Source organism: Cervus canadensis, chromosome 12, assembly GCF_019320065.1.
Source record: "Cervus canadensis isolate Bull #8, Minnesota chromosome 12, ASM1932006v1, whole genome shotgun sequence".
Classification (NCBI taxonomy): domain Eukaryota; kingdom Metazoa; phylum Chordata; class Mammalia; order Artiodactyla; family Cervidae; genus Cervus; species Cervus canadensis.
The window spans coordinates 5,000,061-5,028,054 of NC_057397.1; the positions used below are offsets into that span (position 1 = coordinate 5,000,061).

General features: G+C 42.0%; 1 pseudogene; it reads left to right on the forward strand.

Moving 5' to 3' along the window:
• Positions 1-612: 612 nt before the first annotated feature.
• LOC122451491 lies at positions 613-20,691 on the forward strand (annotated as a pseudogene).
• The last annotated feature ends 7,303 nt before the right edge of the window (positions 20,692-27,994 follow it).

The window sequence follows — 27,994 nt, forward strand, 5'->3', positions numbered from 1 at the left end:
GACTGTAATGCAGGAGGCCTTGGTTCAGTCCCTGAGTTGGGAAGATCCCCTGGAGAAGGGAAAGGCTACCAAGCTCAGCATTCTGGCCTGGAGAATTCTTGGGGGAGCAAAGAGTCAGACATGACTGAGCAACTTTCACTTTCACTTTTCTAAAGAAGTTACAAACTCCTCTGAATTAAAATTCTCTATTTTTAGTTGAAAAGAATCTGTGTTATGTTCCTATATAACTATATGATCTTAGACACAGAAAAGATTCTAAGAATCTCAGCTGGTTGAGGGAATAGTTAACATTTGGTCCTTCACTAACTGAATGAGATGTCATAAGACAGTATACGGCATAGGCGGAACCAGGTTCAATAAAAGTAGATGTCTTGGCAAAGAATCAATCTAAAAGGAGTCACAGATTAAATATCAATAGCACCATGTTAGGACATTTCTTATCATCATGTTATTGGTCCCACACTCAGGAATGCAATCATTTTATTCTTTTGGTCTTCTTCTATATAATGAGAAGATTACATTTGTTCAATATTTCTCCCCTCTAAGTAGAATCCTGTAACTCAAGTCCGTAATAGAGTATACTGCCCTGTGGATCTCCATTAGCCAGCCAGAATGGATGTTGGTGTTCCAGCGTACCAGCGTACCATACAGTATAACCGATCTGCCTCTGACCGGTTACGTACTCAGCATGCTTCTGGCTGCACGTAAGATAATAACTGAATTAATGCAGCTTAAAATAACGTGGGTTATTTTAAGAGATAACAGTGAGCTCAAAAATTTGGTTCACTACTCAGATGAATCGTAGAATTTCCAGTCTTTTCTGATTAAAAAAAAAAAACTACCTCCTTAATCTATTGGCAATGTCTCAACAGATTGTAAGACATGATGGTAAAATGGCTATGACAGCTCCAGGGGTTGGGACCTCATAAAGCAATGCTTGTCGTGGCAAAATAAGAGCATAGTCACCATGGCACCACTCTTAATTAGAAGGGATGCCTTGCCTAGAAGCCCACTCTGCTCCTGTTCCCAGGAGGACTGTCTTGTGTCTCATTGACTAGTAATGAATACCCCCCAAATGAAGAATGAATAAAAAATTAGAATAAAATTATTTTGCAAGTCCTAATGAAAGAATAGATATAGCCAATAATTATCAATGACTGCAGACGTCACCATAAAAGAGGCAATCAGACCTGGTGTGCCTTCTGCTGGATGAAAGTCTTGCTCACAGGGTTAAAATTGACCAAATCCCTAGATCTAATTACTGATTTGCAGAAAATGTAGAGAGGTGTCTCAGATGGGTCAGTGGTAGAGTCTGCCTGTCGATGCAGGGGACGTGGGTTTAATCCCTGGGTCAGGAAGAGCCCCTGGAGGTGGAAATGGCAACCCACTCAGTATTCTTGCCTGGAGAATCCCCATGGACAGAGGAGCCTGGTGGGTTACAGTCCATGGGGTCACAAAGATTCAAATATGACTGAGGTGACTTAGCACACATGCTATGTAACAAGTGAAAACAATGTATGTACATTATTTGAATCCTAATTAAAGCAACCAACTCTTAAGATAAAGAAGATTATTGTCCATTTTAGACTCTATTTTAAGGGGTCATTTCTGTCACCAAAAAACGAGGGGCCTGTCGGTGTTTACCCAGGGTTAACGAGCCATCTGACTGAAATGGCCAGAGAATGCTCATGTCACCACACACTAGGAAAAGTTATTTCCAAACAGACATATTCTAAGGTTTATGATATTTTCACATTCACTTTGTTTATTTGCTTCCTGCCTTCCCCTTCCCACTGGGAGTACGTTCAGAAGAGCCAACTGTTACGGAAGTATTTTTGGTCCAGAGCTATTGAAGGAAATGTTCAGAATCTCCTGGGAGAGTCTGTCCTCAGGAGGCAGGCCGCATGAACCTTGTGGGGCTCAAAGACACAAGATGCAGGAACACACTGTAACTTTAGAATTTATTGACAACCCATGTTGTCTGAGCTATTTTCCAAAGTAATAGAGAGATGATCCAGATAGCATTTTACATGATATAAAGGCTTTTTATAATTGTTTTTTCATGTGAACTCCCCAACCACTACATAACAGAGGTGGTTGGTGGAAGGAGGAAGTTGTACCTTGTTGAATGCTTTCTAGGTGCTAGACACCTTGTTAAAATTAGTTCCTTAATTTATAAACAACCCTGGCCAGTATATTTTCCTTTTTCATTTTATAGATTGGAGATATTGAAATTATCAGAGATGATGCAAAAAGACCATGATAATTAAGTGGTTGACTTCAAATGTGCCATGTGGTATAGAGAGGATGAGTTGGGGTAGCGCCTACTCTATTTCATGATGACTCAAGTGGTATCAACTACATTTCTTGAAAGAAAAAAATAAAAATAAAAAAGTTACAGTCTGTGCAGTTCCCATGGGAATACTGGTCTGGAATTCAACTCTTCATTTGCCTGTTCTATATATCTTCTATATCTTGCCTGTTCTACATATGCCACAGCTGCTTCTCAAGAATCTATCTGGTCACAATCTGTCATGCCCTCAGATTTTGCTGGGGGCCATGGGGGAAGCAGAAGAAGCATGAGTCACGTCTGCAACATCAAAGCACACCTGTAACAAAGGTGCTTAACCCCAAGAACAGTGTAATCTCACTGAAACACAAAGGTGCAGATAGAGCTCATTACCGTATCAAGAGCCAACAACACAAGAAATTTAGGAGGAATGAACTTAGTGGATAGTGAGAGGAAGGAGCAACAGAAAGTGTTCTTTCCAATAATCAGAGGTAAATTCTATTGTATCTCCCATTGCCAGGTAGCTGTGCACTGTGAGCAAGTCCATTAACCTTGTTGAGGCTTGATTTCTTTGCTGCAAAATGTGGATAATTACATCTACTGAGCAAGGCTTTATGTGTGCTCTATCCTTTGTGCTATCTTATTTCTCTTAGCAAGCTGGGAGCCACGGCGGGACATGTGCTGCGTCATGGCCATCAATGTTGGAGTCTTGCTCCTAATTAGCTCAGACACAGACGTGCCAATGAGTCAAAATATTTCTGCAATGGTGGACAGAATTACCTCCTACTTTTGCTTTCTAGAACTAGAACTTTCTAGGTTTTTTTTTTTCTTTTTCCTGTATAAAATAGGAATAACAGTAATACAATAGATGTGAAAACATGCTAACTGCAAATGGCATAACAGTGTTCAGTTCAGTTCAGTTCAGTCAGTCACTCAGTCATGTCCAACTCTTCGACCCCATGAATCGCAGCACGCCAGGCCTCCCTGTCCATCACCAACTCCCGGTTAGGGGATGTTAATTACTAAGCAAGTTATTTTTATATACAAATGGCTTTCTTGAAAGTGCAACACTGAAACTACAATAGTAGAGTGTCTCTTTTAAAATGTGCCTTTCACATATCAATTATATCTACTGGTTTCAAAATATATCCATAGAGCTACTCATGCAGACTCCAAATGCACCAGTTACCTAAAGCAGAATTATTCCTTTTTCCTTATCGCGTGTTCTAAGAAATCCCAGCCATGAAATCAGTCTGGGGATTGGCCATGCTTGGATGTTAAGAAACTGAGGATGCTGGAAGAGATACAGCATGTTTCACATACACATCTGTGCACACAAGCATGCTCTGGTCACGCTGTCTTAAAAATATATTTACTCAATGTAAGGTGTACAGTTGAGTTTTGTGTAGGTTGATTTCTAAAATAGCACATTTTGTGAGAGTAACAGTAGGTGTGGTCCATAGCACATTGACCCCTATTAAGTTGAAAAATGCTGCAAATAAAAATATTGCTAATAAATATAGCAAAAATGTTTGCAGTGTGATACACAAATGGCTAGTGTATCTACTATAAATAATTCAAAGTCATTACTCCTCAAGTAAATGAAAATTAAAGCCATGAGTTGATACTATTAGATGCATATCTTTTTAAAAATAACTATACTGAATGCTAGCGAAGGGCATGGAACAACTGGACCAGAATTCTCAAATACTGTGAAGGCCTGTTTAAAACAGTACTTGCAAATAAATTGGCAGTTGATTATAAGTTAAGTATACACTGCAACACTTGATTTTATGTGTCAAACTGGCTAGGTCATGGTTCCCAGGTAGTTTTCAAACATTATTCTAAATATTCTGTGAAGGTGTTCTTAAGATGAGATTAATCAATAGTAAGTAGATTCATTTCCTAATTTCTCTTTTGATTTTTCCTTTGATCCATGGATTATTTATAAGAGTATGTAAGTTCCAAATATTTGGAATGTTTCTGGAGATTTTTTTCTTATTGATTTCTAATTTATTTCAGTTGTGGTCAGAGAAATGCTTCATTAGTTTCAATCAGTTTAAATTTATTAAGACTTGTTTTATAACTGAGAATGTGGGGTTTCTTGTTAAGTGTTTTGATTACTCTTATTTACCTTGTGTAGTCTCTCTATGCCCCAGTTCTTCTGCGGGGTGATGTGGTAAAGACAGGTGTCATCCTCTATGTGTAGAGTGGTTGATACTATAGGAAAAAGCCTCAAACTTATGAAACTTGGAGCTTTTATAGGAGCTGTGATAGCTCAGTTGGTAAATCATCTGCCTGCAATACAGGAGACCTGGGTTCAATTCCTGGATTGGGAAAATCCCATGGAGAAGGGAATAGCTATCCACTCCAGTTCTCTTGCCTGGAGAATTACATGGACAGAGGAGCCTGGTGGGCTACAGTTCGTGGGGTTGAAAGAGTCGGACACGACTGAGTGACTAAACACAAAACAGCAAGAGAAGGGTAGAAATCATCACTATGATGGGCAGAAGTGACGTGACATGGTGATTCCCAATGGCTTGACCAGCAAAGGTCTTTGGTATTGGCTAATTGATTTTTGTGTCCCTAGACAAAAGTTAGTGAGCAGCCAACTAAAGTTGTAATATTTAGGATAAGCTAAAATCTTTAGGTCTGGCCAGCAAGTTTCTCATTTTTTCTCTTCAGAGAGATGACCAGAAGTGTGGACATACGATGATTCATAGTTAGTGACTACTAGTTTGGCTTAATGTCAACGACTTGGAAAGAATAAAATTTTAAAATATGCCTATGAATGCTTGCCAAAGAAAAATCTCAGAAGAGAAAAATTTTCATCATCATTGAGCAAATGACAAAATTTTCCTCATCATTGGGCAAATCAATCCATCTTGTGGATGTCAGTCAACCTCTTTCCCAGTCACGTGTGTTCTTCTACAGCGGGTTTATGGACCAAATGGAATTGACAAAGGCGGTGGAAGCCATGCGTGGGCTCAGCTACAGAGCTTCCTCTCACCAAGGCTCATTTGGCTACAGCACCGCTGAGGAGCTCTGCTGCTAACAGCACAGATGAACATCACTCTCCAGAGGGGTCCGTCAGTCACCTCAGGGTAGACTGATCATATTTGACCATGTCTGTTACAGACGAGCGATGGTTTACTCTACTGCTCACTCAGGGCACTGACTCTGCCCCAAATTCTGTGTCAACTCACCTTCTTTGGACTTACATAATTCTCTATTTATTATCATTGTTGTCCACATAGGATTCTTTATGGCCAAGGAACTCATTTTACAGAATATAAAGTGCAACAATGGTCTTTTGCCCATGTAACTCACTTGTCTTTTGATGCTCCCCATCACCTGAAAGGAGAGGGCCTGAGAGAAAATTGAATGGCCTTTCTGGAGGCTCAATTACAGTGCCAGCTGAGAGGCAATAGCTTACAGGCTGATGCAATGTCCTTAGGATGTACATGTGCCCTAAATCCGCCAGCAATACATGGGGCTACATCTCCCCTAGCCAGGACCCAAGGGTCTAAAATCGAAAAGAGAAAATGGGAGTGGAACCTCCTACTACTAACCCTGAAGATTCATTAGTGATCATTTTCTTCTTATCTCCACAACACTGGAATCTGCTGGTTTGAAGATCTTTGTTCCTAAGAAAAAGAAATGTTCTCATCAGGGAACACAGCAATAGCAGTCTATTGAACTGGAACATGAGGGGGTCATTTGGCCCCTTAGTGCTTCTTAGGCCAGTAAGCCCAGGAAAAAAAGGGAACTGTTGTCCTGGCTGGTCTTAACTACTGCATTGGTCAAAAAGTTCATTTGGACTTTTCTGTACCATGTTATGGAAAAATCTAGACAGACTTTTTGGCCAAGCCAATACACAAAATAAGGATAAGGAAGAATTTGGTTCCTACATACGATCATGATAGAGAAGGTTATATCTGGAATGCAGGAAATCTCCTTGGATGTCTCAATATTTTCATATTTTCTGATAAAAGTTAGTGGAACTCTACACAGTCCAATACACCTAGGACTACTAATAGCCCAGAGTCTTTAGAAACAAAGATCTGGAAGCACTAGTTAGGGAAACATTAAACACCAGTTAATGTATGTTTGCTGAGGGCAAAGGAAATATAGAATAGTAGAGATAGAAGGAAATTATAACTGTGAACTACAAACATGTGACCAGTTACAGGAATAAGTAGTAGTTATTAGTATTTCTATTTAATTTTAACATGGATACATTTGTGATTATATTAACAAATTGTTTTCCTTTTCCATGCCCTAGTTGTAGATGTGTTAATCACCATTAACATTATATCTCAATGTTTGCATTAAATGACATCTAACAGGTAACATGACACCATTTGAAAAGGAATTAATATGACACAAAGATGAATAAAAAGAGACTTGGTATTTTCTTTAATGGGGAGGTTTAGCAAGTTTTTATTTATGGGAGGGATATTAGCATATGCTGGGCTTTGCTGGTGCCTCAGCTGGTAGGGAATCAGCCTGCAATTCAGGAGACCCTGGTTCAATTCCTGGATTGGGAAGCTACGCTGGGGAAGAGATAGGCTACCCACTCCAGTATTCTTGGGTTTCCCTGGTGGCTTAGATGATCAAAAAAATCCACCTGCAATGCAGGAGACCTGGATTCGATCCCTGGGTTGGGAAGATCCCCTGGAGGAGGGCATGGCAACCCACTCCAGTATTCTTGCCTGGAGAATCCCGTGGACAGAGGAGCCTGGCGGGCTACAGTCCATGGGGTCACACAGAGTCGGACACCACTGAGTGAGGGACTAAGCGCATCTACACATGTTAGATGAAAGCGCAGAGGGTGTTTAGAGAGGTGAAACAACACTGCGCACTATAACAGTGGATACACTACATTATATTATACATTTGTCAAGAGTCATGGAACTAGGTGGCACAAGGAGTGAGCTCTGAAATAAATATGGATTTGGTAACAATAGATATCAGTTCATCAATTTAGTAAATGTACCACACTAAGAAAGATGATGAAAATAAGTGAAACTTGGGGTGGAGAAAGAGAATATACAGAAATTCTCTGTATTTTCTGCTCAATTTTCTTTCTGTAAACCTATAACTGCTTTAAAAATAAGTTCTATTAATTAGAAAAAACACTTCAAAGTTGTGATTTCTTAGAAAAAGTAACCGGCAAGTATCCTTTTCTTTCTCTGCCTACCTCCAGCTAGCCATCCTTCCCCACTTCCACCCTGCTGGTCAGCAGCAACCCCAGGTGCTCAGCTGTGAATTCGCAGAGGGAGGAGCCACGAAGACCCTCGACCGCCCCTCACCCCATACCTGCCCTTCATGGCTACACCCCAGGGACTGCAGGCACCCATCATCCCAGAAACGATGGCTCATTCTCCCAAACAGAACAAATATGTGCTCAGACATTTTCTGATTCTTCTGAGAACTTTCCTTCCCCAGCTTCTCCTATAGTCGTGTAAGATCTAATCCTTGATATGAAGTTCTTATTCCATAATACGTGCATGGCTTCTGCTTCCCTGATTAAACCTTAACTGGATAGGTTGAAAAATAGCCTTTCCATTATATTCTAAAGACTATCCGTGGAAGCAGGGCAATCATGTTTACGGTCACCAAGTAAAATTAAAAGGCCATTGTGAAAAAAGACAGGAAATTTCTATTGCTTCATTCCCTGGTGATAGGCCTTCAATATTTGTTTCTCATTTGTGGGCCTGTGGATGAAGACTTTATCTGGAATTGCAATGCATATTTAAAGTGACTTGCTATTAAGTGTCTTGCAGCACTGGTAACGTGCGCTTCTACAGACCACTTAATTTGTATACCTTATCCAGGCACACATTCTGCAGAATAAATAAACAGTAACTCATTCCTGTGCTTGATAAGTGACTAGGCATTGTATATTTTAAGCAAGTTAGACCATATCTAATTCAAACTGCTTTTAATAGCTTATATTCTTCTCCCAACAGCTGCTCCACACAGCAGAGGTAACTCTGAACTAGACCACAAGTGTTTATGTAAAAATTTCGGCACCGGATATATTATCTGCCATAATTATACCTTTGACAGATGCAAATGTGAAGCCTAAAACTCTGAACATGTTGTGAAATGTTTTCTAATTAACTAATTCCCTATGTTTCTTGACCATTGTTAGCGATAACATTTTATGATTAATCAGCCTGATGGGAATGTGTGTGTGTGCTTGTGAGTGTGCATGTGCATGCATTTGTGTGTTCACATGGCAATGTTTAGGCAATGGTTCATTGTTGTTTAGTCACAAAGCTGTATCTAACTCTTTTGCAACCCCATGGACTATAGCTCACCGGACTCCTCTGTCCATGGGATTTCCCAGGCAAGAATACTGGAGTGGGTTGCCCTTTCCTTCTCCAGGAGATTTTCCTGATCCAGGGATGGAACTCTGGTCTCCTGCATTGCAGGCAGATTCTTTACCAACTGAGCCACTGGGGAAGCCTTAGGCAATGACACAATATCTGTTAACTGCCCCTGTAGTTGTCTCCTAGAAGACAGGCAAACCTACTGTTCTATTGTCTTCAACCCGTCCTGTCCATTTGAATGAGAGCCTGGAGTCACTTTGAAAGAAAACTAACAGTAGAATTTCCAGCAGCGTGTGACAGTTGGACTATAAAGAAATTGAGCACCAAAGAATTGATGCTTTTGAACTGTGGTGTTGGAGAAGACTCTCGAGAGTCCCTTGGACTACAAGGAGATCCAACCAGTTCATCCTAAAGGAAATCAGTCCTGAATATTCATTGGAAGGACTGATGTTGAAGCTGAAACTCCAGTACTTTGGCCACTTGATGTGAAGGACTGGCTTATTGGAAAAGACCCTGATGCTGGGAAAGACTAAAGGCAGGAGGTGAAGGGGGCGACAGAGGATGAGATGGTTGGATGGCAATCACTGACTCAATGGACATGAGTTTGATCAAGCTCCAGGACTTGGCAATGGACAGGGAAGCCTGGTGTGCTGCAGTCCATGGGGTCGCAAAGAGTTGGACATGACTGAATGACTGGACTGAAGTGAAAATTTTTCACTGTCCATGAATAAAGCTTGTTCACATGTGTGTGTGAGATTGTTTTTGTTTACTATGTAGCCACATTAATTCATTTACACATTGGCTGCTTCTACACTACAGTGATGGGGTGACTGTAACAGAGACCTTGGTGTACTCACTATGTGTCCATTTACAGAAAACATTTGCCACCGCCTCGATTAGAGTATTGTCTGGTATATTTTGGTATTCAAATAACATTTTCTGATTATTATATCTGGAAAAGGTGCAGTCGCTACCAAACTGAATCTGTCTATATATCCATGAATAATAACTTAATATTTAGCAAGTCTCAGCTCTTCAACTAAATCTTACAGAAGAGTTTTGTCCATCTGATCAGCCTCATGAAGCCCCAGGGAACAAATAAAATATAAAAGCAATTGAAATCTAACTTCTAAATTTACATGGGAACTGGGAGTGGTGGGAGATATTAGGGGACATATGATGGGCTACATGTTTCCAAATATCTTTATAGTTCAATGAAAATGTCCAAAGAATAAAGTTTCACAACTGAACTTTTCTCTGGCCTTTTACTTTAAAATTATTATTCAATTATTTTTCATTTAATAACAATTGGATTGGCCAAAAAGTTTGTTTGGATTTTCTTAAAAAAACACAAAAAACAGAATGAACTTTTTAACCAACTCAATATTTCATAATCATCAATCAAGAGAAACAGAAAAAAAGCCCAAGTTTTCAAGAACCGTGGACTCCAGTCATCTCATGAACTATCTTAAGAGTCAAGAGAGTAAAGTAGAAAGATGATGGAAATTTGTTCAATGACTTGAACTGATGTATAAACCTACCTGAGGCTCAGTTTTCCTATCTTTTAAATTAATGAATTAAAAATTCTCCTGTTTTAAATTGCTGAATTACAATTTTCCTTTCCCTCACACTATTGTTTTGAGGTTTACATGAGAGATTACACTGTCAAGATCTACACATATCTTCCTGGTATCTAGTACAAAATAGGTACACAGTGATTAAATAAAGTTTCATGCTTCTGAAAGGAGTTTTGATTGAGACTCTAATACGCCAAAAAAGAAAAAAAAAGCATATGCTGAAGACATGGATTGCTTGGATCCAGCCCCAAAAGTCTTGGATTTATTTCTAGAAGGTAAAGTTCAAGAAGACTATGATTAAATTCCACAAAAAACAACTCAAAACCTCCAAAACAGATGCAAGTGTCATCATGATTAACCCACAGAGCACATTTTAATGCTTTTATAATAAACCAGAATGAGTACATTGCATTCCCATCCACAGAGTGAGCGGTCTGGATATTGCACATTAATGTGAGTTACAGTGTCTGAGAGCTGTTATTTCCAAAGGTATATTAATAATCCCAACTCTGTCTCCAGGGAGATTGCCATGGAACTCCTCCAAGGTGCTAGTTTAGAAATCTGGAGTCCAGAGCAGGTCTACACAAAAATCAAATAAGATAACATAGACAAGCAAGGCAACCTTTCAGGTAATTAAGTCATCATCTTGTAAACACTTGCAGAGAGTATCTGGATTGGTCAGGACCTGTCAGACTTTGCTTTATATCAGAATTATTCGGGAGAACTTAGTTACAACAAAGATGCCATTTACAGATCATTGAAGGGAGATGCAATTTAGTGCCACCTTCCTGAAAATTTTCCCCTCTCTGATTGTTTCTTCTCTGTTTTACTGGTTTTTCTTCCACTTAATTAATTAATTAATTCATTGTCTCATTCATATATTGATTCAAGAAGTCATTTTCCATGACAGATACTAGATTCTGAGTATATTTATTTTTTTTAATAAAGTAAACATGTCCTTTGTCCTTGAGTTGTGTGCAGCATATTGGGCCTATCTGTTCAATTTTTAGTTTCTACTATTCTAGGTAATAAAGATAACACACTGGATATATCTTTAAGGAATTGAAATTCTGATGAGAAAGACTGAGAACAAATAATGCTTATACAAAGTGAACTGATCTGTACAAAAGACAACTCATAATTAAATGTTTATGCTGATGAGGGATTGACTATTGTGTACTGGGATTGAGTCTTAGAAAATTTCTTTAGAAAGGAGAAATATTAGAGGTATGTGCCCTGTACCACATAGAAGGAGAATGTTATTGGCTGAATTATGTTCCCCTCAAATTCATATGCTGAGTACCCAGTACCTCAGAATGTGATTGTGTTTGGAGATAAGTCCCTTAAAGGGGTAATTAAGTTAAAATGCAGGGCTTCCCAGGTGGCGCTAGTGGTAAAGAACCCACCTGCCAATGCAGGAGACATAAGAGATGAGGGTTCAATCCCTGGGTCAGAAAGATGCCCTGGAGGAGGTCAGTGACAACCCATTCCACTATTCTTGGCTGGAGAATCCCATGGACAGAGAAGCCTGGCAGGCTACAGTCCCTGGGGTTGCAAGGGGTTGGACACAGCTGAACTACTCAGCATGAAAGTGAAAGTGAAGTTGATCAGTCGTGTCTGACTCTTTGTGACCCCATGGACTGTAGCCCACCAGTTTCCTCCATCCATGGGATTTTCCAGGCAAGAGAACTGGAGTGGATTGCCATTTCCTTCTCCAGGGGATCTTTCCGACCCCGGGATTGAACCCAGGTCTCCCGCATTGCAGGAAGACGCTTTTACCCTCTGAGCCACCAGGGAAGCCCACACATAAATTAAAATGTGGTCATTTGAGTGGACCCTAATAAAATATGACTGGTGTCTTATAAGAGGAAATTTGGAAACAGACGTACATAGAAGGAAGGCCATGTGAAGGCACATTGAGAAGATAGATGTTTATAAGCCAAGGAGAGAAGCCTTAGAAGAGACTAGCCCTACTGACACCTCGATCTTGACTTCCAGCCTCCAGAATTGTGAGCAACTTTGCTGTCAGAGCCACCAGTTTGTAATTCTTTTTATGGTAGCCCCAGCAGTCTAATCTAGGTGGGGGGGGGACTGAATAGACACTCACCTCTCTTCTTTGAAGCCCTCCAGTCACTCCTACTCTCATTGATTTTGCTGTAAAACTCTTGAACTTTTTTCCCCTTGTTTTTATTCTTTGGGATTACATTATTCTTTTCTGCCTTATATAATCTTCACTTTTACTGTCCTGATACCTAACTGTATTTTGAAATTACTCGTGAAGTAAGAGAAAGAAGCAGAGTCTCAGGACCTCATAAAATTCTAGTTATGCTACTTACTCATGGCCCTAAATGAATCTCTTCCTGATTTCGAGCACCACTAACTGGGCTAGTAGATGGAGACAGTGCATAATTTACCAGCTGGCTGTAAAGAATAAATATAAGACTACAAACCTAAATGCTCAGGAGACTAGCCACGTAATATATTTATATTCTAGTATGTATTGAATCTGGGTGTCTTGAGGCAATTTATTCCAGTTTAATGAAACTAATTTATGGAGGAAAATGTTCATATTGAATCCAAACCTTACTCAGTTACCTTTTACTCTTTAATACAAGTTCTACTCTCAGAACCAGAGCACAATATCTCTCTGTAGAGTCAGAAAAGTAAATTAAATATTTTTTCCTCCCTTTATTTAGTTTGTATATTTTTTGGCTAGTTGTATAATTTGATGCTTCTCTGATTGGTAAAGAGACCAAGTCAGTTTTACTGGATCACAGGGGAGAAGGAAGGTAGACTAGGGATGACTAGGACTTTTCATAGGGAGGTTGCTATACTGAAATTATACTTTTAAAAAATCTGGAAGCATCTGTGGGGGCGGGGGGGGCAGTCGGGGGTTCAAAGGACTTATACATGAATGAATGGAAACTGGAGAGTCCAGGAAGAAGAAAGTGAGAGCTTCAGGTGAGACGCTGTGATGGGAGGAGGACAGATAAAATTCCAGAGATGTTTGTCAATATTACCATTGACATTTCCTCTTTAAATACCCTAATAAAACAGATAACTTTTCTTAGCCCCAAAGTAACATCCATTTAAAATATTGTAGTAAATTGAAACAAATAAATAGAATAAGTTAAATGTGACTTAAAATCCTATCATTTAGAAAGAATCACTATTAGCTTTTTGTAGCCCTTATAGCCTATACACACACACACACACACACACACACACACACACATATACACATGTTTTTTAATTCACGAAGTGCAATTTGTTTTCTATAGTCTCATTTGTAGCCCAATTTTTGTACTTAAAAACTGATAAATATTAAATATCTTTACATGCAGAAACATATTTGATTTTGTAACAGGGTTTGGTGTATATTATCGGTACCTTTGTAAATGGTACAATCTTTCTAGAAGGTAATTTGTTAGAAGCTTAAAGTGAATCAGCACTTTGATGTCAGTGTGGTATTATTTATGTTTTAATTTGCATTTCTTTGATGAGAATTTCAAAAATGATATTTTCCATATTTACATTGGCTATTTCCATTTACTATTTTTTGCCTTTTATTTTATTATTTTAACTAATTTGTTTATTTTAATTGGAGATTAATTACTTTAAAATAATTTTTGCCATACATTGACATGGATCAGCCATGGGTGTACATGTGTCCCCATCCTGAACCCCCCTCCCACCTCCCTCCCATCCCATTCCTCAGGGTTGTCCCAGTGCACCAGCTTTGAGTGTCCTGTTTCATGCATCAAACTTGGACCAGTGATCTATTTCACATAAGGTAATACACATGTTTCAATGCTATTCTCTCAAATCATCCCACCCTTGCCTTCTCCCACAGAGTCCAAAAGTCTGTTCTTTATATCTGTATCTCTTTTGCTGTCTCACATATAGAGTCATTTTACCATCTTTCTAAATTTCATATATATGCATTAATATACTATATTGGTGTTTTTCTTTCTGACTTACTTCACTCTGTATAATAGGCTCCAGTTTCATCCACCTCATTAGAACTGATTCAAATGCATTCTTTTCAATAGCTGAGTAGTATTCCATTGTGTATATGTACCACCACTTTTTTATCCATTCATCTGCAGATGGACATCTAGGTTGCTTCCATGTCCTAGCTATAGTAAACAGTCCTGCGATGAACATTGGGGTACACATGTCTCTTTCAATTCTGGTTTCCTCAGTGTGTATGCTCAGCAGTGGGATTGCTGAGTCATATGGCAGTTCTATTTCCAGTTTTATAAGGAATCTCCACACTGCTTTCCATAGTAGCTGTACTAGTTCGCATTCCCACCAACAGTGTAAAAAGGTCCCCTTTTCTCCACACCCTCTCCAGCATTTATTGTTTGTAGACTTTTTGATAGCAGCCATTACTTTTTCTTGAATGGAATATTCATACTCTTTACTCATTTTCCTATCTATGTATCTATAATATCTCATTTATTGGTAAGACAGATTTCACCTATTCAGTAATCTATTATCAGTCTTGTATTTTGGTGATTTGTAATTTACCTTTTTATTTTATAAGGTTGGATGATTATAGAGTCCAATCACTTCTACTCTGATGAATTAATCTATGCTTTTTCTGTCACCAAAGAACCTAGGTTTGCAGGATTTTGAAAGTTAAAGAAGACAGGAAAAAGGAAGGAAGGAAGGAAAAGAGGAAGGAAAGAAGGAAGGAAGTAAAGCAGTAGTAACCAATGATTTGGCAGACTATAGTCCATGTGATTGCAGAGTAGGGTACTTAGCAACTAAGATCATCACCACCAATGACCAACCATATTTTAAGTTATCATTTTTTGAAACTTGCCCCTAAGATGTTGCAATTCAAACAGTTTTCATCAAAAGACAAGAAAAAGATAAATTCCAATTCAATCTCTTCCTGAAACCCAATACATACTTGAATGATTTGACTAAACCTTGAGTTCACTAAGTAGGTTAATTGAATTATGTGGTTTCACCCAATGAGAATTTCTTTTCACTTGTCTCCAGAGGAGTTTGAATGTTATCAGGCCCTTTCACTAGAGGTCAAATGGTGATAGCTTCTGGGATCAATTAGTGAGTTGTCTAATTAGATTTGGTTAACCAGCTCTGAACCATGACTGATTCTTGTATGAGTAATGCCTCTTCAGTGTATGGGCTTTGCTGACTAACTTGGTGACTTCTGATGGGCTGTATACAAAGAAAGGCTTTACCCATTTGCAGAGATTATGTCCCATGAAGAAGATAGAGAAAGCAGCAGCAAGTAAAATCTGTAACTTTCCCTTTTTTCAACATGCCTATAATTCATGGAAATACATTTGGGCACTCTTGTGTTGAGCATGATTATAATATTAGTACTAAACTCTTGTGAAAGTGAAAGTGTTAGTTGCTCATTCATGTCCAACCCTTTGTGACCATATGGACCATCAGGCTCTTCTGTCCATGGACTTCTCAAGACAGGAATACCGGAGTTGGTTGCTAGTTCCTCCTCCAGGCGTCATTCCCTACCCAAGTCAAACCAGCATCTCTTATGTCTCCTGCAATGGCAGGGGGGTTCTTTATCACTAGCACCACCTGGCAAGCCTCCAAACATGTGTGTGTGTGTGTGTGTATTAGTCACTCAGTTGTGTCCAACTCTTTGTGACCCCGTGGACTGCAGCCCTCCAGGCTCCTCTGTTCATGGGATTCTCTAGGCAAGAATACTGGAGTGAGTTGCAATTTCCTTTTCCAGGGGATCTTCCCCATCCAGGAATCAAACCTGGGTCTCCGGCATTGCAGGCAGACTCTTTACCATCTTAACCACCAGGGAAGTGATACCCTGTAAATTGTTTCTGCTCATGAGTTAGAGGTGAAAGAGCATAAGCACTGAAATCTTATCAGTCCTGATTCAACTCTTGACTCTATCGTTTACCCCTCCACTTTGCCAATCACAGCTTACTGCTTTCCTGAGTCTCATCACCTATACACAAGCTCTAGAAAGTTCACTTCTCCTAATTCTGTTTCCCTGAATAAGACTAATGTTCAGGTAGTTAATAACAACCAACCTAAAAATGGTGACTGTTGCTCAGGGGTAACTTTGTCCCCTCAAGCATACTACTTCTACCCTCAGTGAGCTCACAACAAGCTTGAAAGGAGTCACTTGGCTTCAGGGAAACCAACAGAGAATCAATGACACTTGGCCTCTAGAGCACCAGTTAATGTTACCTCCAATATAGAACCGTCTCTGATTGATTCCATTGCCTTACGTCTTGTGTGTGTGTGTGTGCTCAGTCGCTCAGTTGTGTCTGACTCTTTGTGACACCATGGACTGCAATCCACCAGGCTCCTCTGCCCATTGGATTTTCCAGACAAGAATACTGGAGTTGTGAGGCGAGCAGAAGTAATGCGACTTAGATTAGGAGTAGGCCTTCCTACTATCAGGTAGCTTGCGCTTAACAATGACCACTGTTTGCTAATTAGGACCAATTAGCTTTCACCGATGTTTGCCAATTAGGAAATTAGGAACGGGGCGGAAACCCCCAGGAAAGTCCCGCATGCACGAAAGTATTGACCAATGAAATTGCTTTGCAAACGTGTAACCAATCCGCTTCTCACCCTATAAATTTGTGTAACAGCTTGGGCTCGGGGCTCTCTGACCCGCACCACTGCGTTGGTTGCGGGTGGAGAGTCCTGGCTCGAGTCAGTAATAAACTTCCCTTCCTGCGAGTTGCATTGTCTTGGAGGCCTTCTCTCTTCCCGCTCGGGGATTTGGACAACAGGCGTAACATTTGGGGGCTCGTCCGGGATCCCTTTACCGGGGGAAAAGAACACTTCCAGGACAGAGGGGAAGGATAGATAATAGCACCGGTGCTCAGGAAAACTCAGGGGGCCCGAAAACCCAGCGCTGTGTTGTCAGCTGTCCGTATGTTTGTCTTTGGCTCTCCGTGTTTGTGTGTGTGCCAGCATTGTCTCAGGCAGGACAGGAAGTCCAGAGTAAAACCGGGGCTCTGCTGTAAAGCAGGGAGGTATCTGGCACAGGAGAAAGCTTTCTCTAGCTGGCGTAAGGCCGAGGCCAGCGAGCGCGCTAGAAGGCAGCCGGCTCTGTGGGAAGGAGAGTTCCTCTTCTGATCCCGAGTCTGGTCTGGTCAGGGGGCCCAAAAACCCAGCGCTGTGTTGTCAGCTGTCCGTATGTTTGTCTTTGGCTCTCCGTGTTTGTGTGTGTGCCGGCATTGTCTCTGGTTTTTAATTAGACTCTTTTCAGGCAGGAGTTTCAGCGAACAGGCGAATGGTTGTGGGGCAATTGATGAGTCCCGGCCAGGGCTACACTCTGGTGGACTCTGAAGGCCCTACAATAAGTGAGCCTCAGTAACTAGAGCCCAACCAGGTGAAACTCTCCTTTCACTACGATTGTCAGCAGCTGTTGCAGGAGCAAATTCTGGCAAAAGCACGGAAACGGGTCCCAGGGGCCGACGGGAGGCCAACCGCTCAGCCTCATCTTGTGGACAAGGGGTTTCCTCTGTTGCGGCCTAACTGGGATTTTGAGCAAGCAGAAGGTAGGGAGCGTCTCCGAGTGTACCGCCAGACTCTGATGGCTGGCCTGCGGGCCACAGCAAGAAAGCCGATTTAGTAAGGCAAGAGCCCACTAAGAGCCCGGCAGCCTTCCCAGAGAGGCTAATGGACACCTATGGACCCCCAGGCTGAGGAGTCACGTGCTACAGTTCTGTTAGCGTTTGTAAATCAGGCAGCCCCAGATATTAGGAAGAAATTACAAAAGATAGAGGGATTGGGAGAATAATAGGGAGACTCCAGAAGAAAGAGAAGAACGAATTCAACGGGAGGAAAGGGAATTAGCTGAGAAGATCAGGAAGGATAGAATGAGGGAAAACCGGAAGAACCAGAGGGAGCTAGCCCAGATTCTTTTTGTGGGGATAAAAGCCAGAACAGAATTGAGGGAACATCGAGACCCCTGGACGAGAGAAAAGGAGAAACCAAAAAGGCAGGCCCTAAAGAAAGATCAGTGCGCGAACTGCAGAGAACAGGGGCACTGGAAAAACGAGTGCCCTAAGAGGAACCTGAGGAGAGGTACGACCCAGAGACAGAGAATCTCCCCTGAAACTCAAGTTCTATATGCGGGGGAAGACAGTGACTAGGGGAGTCAAGACTCGGCACCCCTCCCCGAATCCTGGGTAACCATATATGTGGAAGGGAAACCCGTTGGCTTCATGGTAGACCAGCTTGGTGCAAGGAGCCACGGGGACAAAAAGATATTAACGAAAAGTAGATCTGGGGACCCACCAGGAGTCCCATTCGTTTTTGGTGATACCAGAATGCCCAGCCCCTCTACTTGGAAGAGACTTGTTGTGGATGTTGGATAATTGCAGTCATGAGGAACTGGAAAATTCTGCTGAAGGTTACATGTTAGATCTGAGGTGTGGGGACCCTGAAAATCCAGAATGTTTTCCTATTAGCCTGTCAAATGTAGGCTTTGTACCTCTCTATGGTGGAGATCAGACCCAGAAAGTTCTTGCTCTTTTTGCACTTAAGGACTTACTCACAGCTGTGGCACTTGACCTTGCTGATCAGTGGTGGGCTATTGATGATATTGTGAACATCTGTCCCTTCTAGAGAGGGGCTTAAGCAGGTGAGAACTCTTGGGGAGAGAGTGGTTAAAGCAGGAAATGGAGAGAAATGAGATCCCATTCCTGTGTCATAGCAGTACTGATTATGCTAAGAAAGGAGAGGCCATTGGGTTTTATTCAGTTACAGAGCTGGGAGAATGATCCCTAGCCTTAAGAGATGAATAAATACCCGTTGGCCTGGGCTGAAACGGCAGGGATGGGACTGGCCAAACAGACATCCAGTCATCATTGAGCTAAAGGCCTAGGCAACTCCTGTGAGGGTGAGATAGTACCCCATGAGCCAGGAAGCTCGGTGGAGGATCGCTCCCCACATTCGACGTCTCATGGATGCCGGAATTCTCAAGCGGTGTCAATCCCCTTGGAACACCCCCTTACTGCCAGTGAAGAAGCCAGGGGGGACAGCAACAAACGGGTGAGTGACATACACCCCACTGTCTCTAACCCGTATATCCTCCTGAGAAAGATGCCTTTTTCAGCCTACCCCTGGCAGCCCAGAGCCAGGAGATATTTGCCTTTGAGTGGACCAAGGGGGAAGGCCAACCGATAATCCCACAGAGGTTCAAGAGGCGCTGAGTGAGGACCTCTACGAATATCAGACTTGCCACCCAGAGGTCTTTCTGCTACACAATTAAAAGCCCAGCAAGAGGTCACCTGTTTGGGGTATAAGATCAGGCAGGGGCAAAGGTGGCTAACCCAGACCATGAAGGCCCAAGACCCCCCGCCAGGTGAGAGAGTTTCTGGGGACTGTTGGATATTGCAGACTGTGGATCATGGGGTTTGCTGAGAAGGCCTGGCCCTTGTATGAGGGAAGTAAAGAGACCCCAAACTGACTTGGACTGAGCCAATGAAACAGGCTTTCCAGACACTCAGATGGGCCCTACTAGAAGCCCCAGCCCTTGCCCTGCCTAACCCAAATAAGCCATTCCAGCTGTTTGTAACTCCATGATTGCAGCGAGATACTGGCTGAGGCCCTGGCGGCACAAAAAGACTTAACTGATGTACCCCTAGACAACAGTGAGCTAGTACGGTTCACCGATGGGAGCAGCTATGTAAGAAATGGGCAAAGGAAAGCTGGAGCTGCCGAATATGGCTCCGTGAAGTTTTATGCATTGTGTGGCTTTGGTGGGGTCTTAAGTTGTGGTCTGACACACACTGCTGTTGTTCCTCTGGATTGGGTGAAATGCCGTATGCAGGTGGACCCACAGAAGTACAAGGGCATTCTTAATGGATTTTCAGTTACACTCAAAGAGGATGGTTTCCGTGGTTTGGCTGAAGGATGGGCCCCGACCCTCATTGACTACTCCCTGCAGGGGCTTTGCAAGTTTGGCTTTTACATGCTTGGAGAGAATGCCTATCTGTGGTGCACATCACTGTATTTGGCTGCCTCTGCCAGTGCTGAATTCTTTGCTGACAATTAACTTGGACCCGCCTCCCACAGGGGTTCAAGAACTCCCCTAATGAGGCTCTGAGTGAGGCTATGGAAGCTGCTAAAGTTCGAATTCAAACCCAACCAAGTTATGGTAACACTCTGAGGGATGCAGCTCCCAAAATGTATAAGGAAGAAGGATTAAAGGCATTCTACAAAGGGGTTGCTCCTCTTTGGATGAGAAGTTTGCCTGCTTTGAACATACTGTTGCCGATTCCGTGGTGTCTGTGTTGAATAAGGAGAAGGGTAGCAGTGCCTCTCAGATCCTCAAGAGACTTGGATTTAGAGGTGTATGGAAGGGTATCATCATGATCGGCACTCTGACTGCACTACAGTGGTTTATCTATGATTCTGTGAAGGTCTACTTCAGGCTCCCTCGCCCTCCTCCCCCTGAGATGCCAGAGTCTGACAGAAGAAGCTTGGGTACACTCAGTAGATAAATGAAAGCAAATATGGACTGAATCTGCATGTTGATCAGTGTTTGAGGAAAATACAACTGGATAATCCAGGCTTGAGAAGCGTGAATGAGGTACTGAGGGGAAGAGCCAGGGCAACACTGGGAGATAGATTTCACTGAGGTAAGGCCAGGCAAGTACAGGTATTGCTATATGTTGGTTCTGGTAGATACCTTCTTGGGGTGAGTGGAAGGGAGAGCTTAGAGGAGATAGTGCCTAGGTACAGGCTGCTGGTGACCATGGGCTCTGATAACGGACCTGCCTTTGTGAGCCAGATTGTACAAGGGCTGGCCCAAGCTCTGGGGACGAAATGGAAGTTATATTGTGAATATAATCCCCAGAGCTCAGAACAGGTTGAGAGAATGAATCAGAACAAAGTTGGCAATAGAGACTGGCGGGGACTGGGTGACCCTCCATCCCTTCGCACTCTTTCAGGCACGTAACACCCCTTATAAGCTGCCCTTTTGAGATTCTGTATGGAAGACCCCTCCTGTGTGTATTAGAACCTAGATGGAAAGGCCCTTATGTTTTCCTTACCACTCCTACTGCTGTAAAGGTCGACGGGATTGGACCCTGGGTTCACTGCAATCACGTGCGGCAAGCCACACCGGAAGAACAGGAGCAGAATGGAAGGCAAGACCTCACCCGTCAAATCCTTTGACTCGTCTGCTGGGAGGTCTCCTAATTCTCCTGATTATTGCAGGAGCTGAAGCTGTGTAACCTCTTGTGATGGGCCCCGGGAATGGGACATAGAAAACAGAGATTTGGTAGACTCGAGTGTGGCACAACCCGCAGGGCCAAGTACCTCAGATATGGGTGAACCAAGCTTTACTATCTCTGCAAGGCCAAGGGCTTTCCTCCCTACGAGCTGCTGTAGATGACTTGATTTTTCTCCAACAGGGTAGGGTCTGCAAGGTTTCTATGCAGACCATACAAGAGTGGTAAGAGAATCAGTCATTTAGAGAAGTCTTTGACTTCCTTGTCTGAGGTGGTCTTGATTAGAAAGAACAGGAAGCCCAGCAGAGATGCTTTGAGTCTTGTTTTCAACTACCTTATAGTATCAGCGGCCCAAGATGGAAAAGAGGAAGATTCCTCTACTTGAACAACAGACAGGGGGGAATGTGAGGCGAGCAGAAGTAACGCAACTTAGATTAGGAGTAGGCCTTCCTACTATCAGGTAGCTTTTGCTTAACAATGACCACTGTTTGCCAATTAGGACCAATTAGCTTTCACCGATGTTTGCCAATTAGGAAATTAGGAACGGGGCGGAAACCCCCAGGAAAGTCCCGAATGTGCGAAAGTATTGACCAATGAAATTGCTTTGCAAATGTGTAACCAATCCGCTTCTCACCCTATAAATTTGTGTAACAGCTTGGGCTCGGGGCTCTCTGACTAGCACCACTGCGTTGGTTGCGGGTGGAGAGTCCTGGCTCGAGTCAGTAATAAACTTCCCTTCCTGCGAGTTGCACTGTCTTGGAGGCCTTCTCTCTTCCCGCTCGGGGATTTGGACATCGGGCATAACAGTGTGTTGTAATTTCCTCCTTCGGGGCATCTTCCTTACTCAGAGATCAGACCTGAGTCTCCTGCGTCTCCTACATTGGGAGGCAGATTCTTTTACCACTGAGTCACCTTGGAAGCCCCTTATGTCTTCCATGTAATAAATTCAGATGCCTGTCTTTATCTGGTATTCACTCTTTACTCTGGCTCTCCTTCCTCACCCCTGTACGCAGTTTCTAAGTTCTACTGGTTCAGTCTCCTAAGATCTCTGGAATCCACTCGTCCCCTTCATGTTTCTCAGGACTCCCTCAGTTACAGGTACCATTAAGCTCACTCATATTACTGCAACAGTCTTTTTCTTCTTCTGCCTTAATTTTTATCCAATCACATCCATCTTTATTTACAGACTAGTCAGTGAGATTTCTTCTGAAATAAGTACCTGATGATGTCGTTTTCTCTAAAATCCTTTAAGAGTTACCAATTACACAGAGCAGAATCTTGATGGCCTCACATAGATGCAGACCTACCATGTGGTTCCATGAACTTTAAATTTCCCACAAACCCACCTTCATCTCTCACCACGTATGAACTCATATGTCTTAGAGTCCTCTACTGATCCATTGGTTCTAAACCCTTAAACAGAACATCTACTAGCTTGTGCTAGGATTTTAAGATGATCTTCCAGGAAACTTTCACCAGTTTCCACCACCTACATTAGGTGTCTTTCCCCTGAGCTCCAAAATACATGCAGTGCATACCTCTATTTTGTCTTATACTGAAATGCAGTTATCAAAAATGTAATAAAACATCTTTCATCCCTTTGTCTCCAGCTGTATGCAGTGTCTGCTTATATTGTGTTCAAAACAGTTCTCAGTTCAGTTCAGTTCAATCGCTCAGTTGTGTCCAACTCTTTGTGACCCCATGAATCACAGCACGCCAGGCCTTCCTGTCCATCACAAACTCCCAGAGTTTACTCAAACTCATGCCCATCGAGTCGGTGATGCCATCCAGCCATCTCATCCTCTGTCATCCCCTTCTCTTCCTGCCTTCAATCCCTCCCAACATCAGGGTCTTTTCCAATGAGTCAACTCTTCGCATGAGGTGGTCAAAGTATTGGAGTTTCAGCTTCAACATCAGTCCTTCCAATGAACACCAAGGACTGATCTGCTTTAGGATGGACTGGTTGGATCTCCTTGCAGTCCAAGGGACTCTCAAGAGTCTTCTCCAACACCACAGTTCAAAAGCATCAATTTTCCGGCGCTCAGCTTTCTTCACAGTTCAACTCTCACATCCATACATGACCACTGGAAAAAACATAGCCTTAACTAGACGGACATTTGTTGGCAAAGTAAAACAGTTCTACTTGTGACTCAATTAATGAATGACATTTTATTACTTTTTCCCCCCTCCATTTCTCAAAGATCTTTAACTTACTCTTGTCTCATGCAGATGATGCTTATTGGTACACATGCTTTATCTCCCCCATAGAATTGTGAAAGCCCAAGGAAAGGAGTCACGTTTGAACTTTTTATATAAATTTTTTGTTGAAGTATTTGTAGGAATAATACAAGGAGAATTATTCTTGTATACTACACCCAGGTTTCTCTAGTTTTGCAAAACTAGTTTTTGTATTCCTTATACTTGTTGGCACAATACATGACTTGTGTAGGGACTATGTAAATAATTGTTGACTGATTCACAGATTTATTGGACAGCTTCTGCATAGTTACCCCACTCAGGAGTGTCCATAAAACTTAGTGACCAAGGAAAACACTGTAGTGGATAGAACTTCAAGTAGCATGTTAGATGAGCTACTTTGTATGGACTGAGAGATGGCCAGAAATATGAATCTGCATTCAGCTAAAGCAGCTGATCAGTGTAACCTGCTTGACTACATGAGGCCCCATTCATCATGGTGTGGGTATGGGGGTGGTTCTTTTCTAGAATAGACATGTATTCTGGTTATAGAATTATCATTCCTGATCAAAATGCCTCTTCCAGCAGGGCCATCTGTGGACTCAAAGAATGCCTCATTCACAGTCAAAATAGTGCACATAGCATTACTTCTAATCAAGAAATCCATTTCACAGCAAAGAAAGTACAGCAAAGCTTACATCCAAAGAATTAAGCACTTGTTTGGTTGTTGTTGTTTTTTTTTTACTTCATACCCACTCATTCAGAAGCATGGGTGTCACAGGGAGATGGGTTGACTTACTGAGGACTCAGTTATGATGTCAGTTTTGAGACAGAACTCTAAAAGAATTAAGTTCTGTGTTACACCATGTTTAATATGATTTAAAACAATCTGGGTCCATGTTATAAGATGCTTAGTTCCTTATTGCTAAAGTAGGTGGGGTTGGAAGAGGGATGTACTGGACTGGCTCCTATTGTTATTAGACCAAATAGCCCACTCACTTCCCTTGTGGATCAGCTGGTAAAGAATCTGCCTGCCATGTGAGAGACCTAGGTTCAATCTCTGGGTTGGGAAGATCCGCTGGAGAAGGGAAAGGCTACCCACTCCAATATTCTGTCCTGGAGAATCCCATGGACAGTCCATGGGGTTGCAAAGAGTCGGACATGGCTGAGCAACGTTCACTTTCCCTTTCAGCCCACTCACAGAATTTTCAGTTCCCATCCTGGCAACTCCAAACTCTGCTGGTTTGAAGACCTTAGCTCAAAAACAGGAAATGCTTCCACTAGGACACATAACAATGCTTCCAGTGAATGGAAAGTTGAGACAGTCCTCTGGTCGTTTGGTGATCCTATGTCATTGAATCAAAAGGCAAAGAAAAAATAAAATTAATTAAAAGACAAGGAGGGGAGTTATTATTATGGGCTAGAGTGACTGATCCATATTATTAAGAGGAAACTGGACAGTTGCTCCACATAGAGACGAGGAGAGCTATGTCAGGGAGCCAGAGGATATTCTGAAATGATTAATATTTCCATTTCCAATAGTAGAAGTTAATGGAAAACTGCTAGGAACAAAATAAGATGACCATAAAATATTCAGACCCTTCAGAAATAAAAGTTTGGATCATTTTCCCAGCACAGACCTTTAATCAGATGGGTTCCTGCTGAGGGTAGTAGAAATATAGAATGGATAGTGGAAGAAGGAAGCCATAGATATCAACTGTGACCTCAGAGGAAGCCGTAGAAACAAGAAAATGTAGGCGGCTTACATGTTTTCTTTTTGTTTTGTGTGTGTATAATTATTCCTACATATTAATTTTTTCTTTCCCTTTTTATCCTTACAATTTTGTATAAGTTTGTTGCAGATTAAGTTTCATAGCATTACTTAGTGCCAGAATATTTAATGAGCCTGTGATTAATCTGAGGAGTAAATAATGTAGTCAGCAATTAACAGTTAACACAATGACTGTCAAGAGTGTGTGTCTTCTCGCTCGGGGGGCAATATGAGAGCTCGGACACTTGTTCAGAGGCTAGCAGCCTCTTGTGAGGTAAAAGCAGAGCTGTTTTGCTGTAGCATGAAAGTCCAAGGCTGTGCAGAGGGGTATTTAGGAATCCTGTGTGTCCCAAATGGGGGACTCTGCAGATAATTAACTTGCTCCTAAACCACTCTGCTTTGCAATGCTTGTGATCTGAGGGACCAGGCACTGCACACCGTATTTCTGCTTTGCCTGCCGGTTCTATGTTATGTTAGGGTCTGCCAGCAGCCAGTCCTGGACATGCACTGCAAGGCTAGAAGGAACCACAGGGTCCCCTGCTTCTCTACAGCAGAAAGGGCATCTGCGTGCAGGGATCCTGGGCACCATCACCAGCCAGCGGGGTCAGCTGGTGGGGCCCACTGCGTGGCTTCTTCCGGAAACTGAGAGTGGTTTTCGGTCATCATGGCTCTACATCTAGACGCATTGTCCCCACCGTGCAGGAAATGTGTTCCTGTGTCAGCCACGCCCTCTTGTCATAGGGCTGGCTATCAGCCTGGCAGGGCCTCCTTCTCTGAGCTTTTATTCTTTCTCTTTTACTTTCCCTGTCCCTAGGGGTGGTGGCCACTCCCCATTGTTAATAATTCTTTATTTCTTAGAATTCTTTTTTGCCCTTTTTAGTTGGTTAGATATTGTTTTGAACTGAACGTCTGTGTCTGGTCAACATTCCTATGTGGAAGCCTTAACTTTTAGGGTGGCTGTATTTAGAGTAAATTGGGTTTCCCCGATGGCGCAGTGGTAAAGAATCCACCTGCCAATGCAAGAGATGGGGGTTCGATCCCTGGGTCGGGAAGATTCCCTGGAAAAGGAAATAGCAACCCACTCCAGTATTCTAGTTCGGGAAATCCCATGGACAGAAGAGCCTGGTGGGCTACAGTCCATAGGGTCGCAAAGAGTCAGACATTACTGAAGTGACTTAGAACACTCTGTCTTATGTGTGTGAGTTGTCTCCTACTCCTTACAGGAGACTTGGGGTGAATTACATTACCCACGTCTACTGGTGGTGGGAAGAATTAGAATCCCAATAGGTATCTCAGGAGGCAGATACTTATATCACCTGGGATATTGTACTTATATCCATGCTTATATCAGCTGGGATAAGTACCGCTTACAGTTGGTAGCCCCCTGATGACTAAATGGACTTGTCATGGAGTTGGTTGGTGATGGTGGTGTGATAGTGGCAAGATTTCAAACAGGATCTTGAGTGGGAGAAGACAAGGAGATGGACTTTGATTTGGATGAAGAGCACAAAGCTATGCTGTTTACAGTATCTGAAACTTTCATGAAAAAGTGAAAATATTAATAGCTCTTTTTTCCTTATGGTCTACCCTTTTGCAATGTCTGGTCTGCTGAATGTCTGTGTGCTTTGCTTTCTGCATTCCATTCTGACACCAGTTATGTAGATTTTTGCTGGTCAGGTGATCCTAATGTCTGTTTGAAAGACGATCCACAATTAGAATAGTGGATCAAAGTATGAATAGAATGGAAGTACGATCCATAGACCAGATTTCTCTAGGTTTTAAAAATTTTGTATCCTTTTATTGACTACAACTTCAAGAAACTAGAATTCTGAATCTATCTGTTCAAGATTGAGATGTAAATCTAGCAGAATATATCCAGGGATCAGGTTACTTAACACAATTCCAGTCAGGATAAATGGAAGCTTCTGTTTCACTCATCTCTGTAGGGCTAAAGAACACATGGAAATGCAGAGTTGGATCCAAAGGTGGTAAAAATCAGAAAAAAAAATAGGAATCATATATGTGCCCCTTCTGAATCAGAGATTGGGACTCCTAATAAAATCTCTTTATAAAGTAGATGTACCAATGGCCTCCTTAAGAGTCACACACAGTGCTAGGGACACTGATATGACAAGATACAATCCATTTTCCTTGTGCTCAAGAAAATAATGCAGCAGTGTATAATTCAGAATAAAATACATGATTACAACAGCTTGAAAAGGGATATAATAGCATGCTGCAGAAAAGCAGATGTAGAATATATCATTTGTTGTAGACATCTGTTATTTTTTGCCTGTCCAGTCTCTGTTTTTTGTGTTTTGTTTTGTTTTTTTTTTCTTTCCTTCCTTTGGTAATAACACTCTGATTTCCTTTTGGGAATGCACACCTCCTCCATTCTAGTCCACCTCTTTTGAATGCACTCATCCAAGCTCCTGGGAAGACACTGATACAAGTTGTGCCAGTGAGAATTCATAGTAGACTTTATCTAAGTGTCAAAAAAAGAGAAGCTTTCTCTCTGTGTGTCTGTCTTTGTCTCTCTGTTTTCTCTTTTTTTGCACTTAATAAAGTTCTAAGGCCACTTTATTAAGTGCTGACGGCCA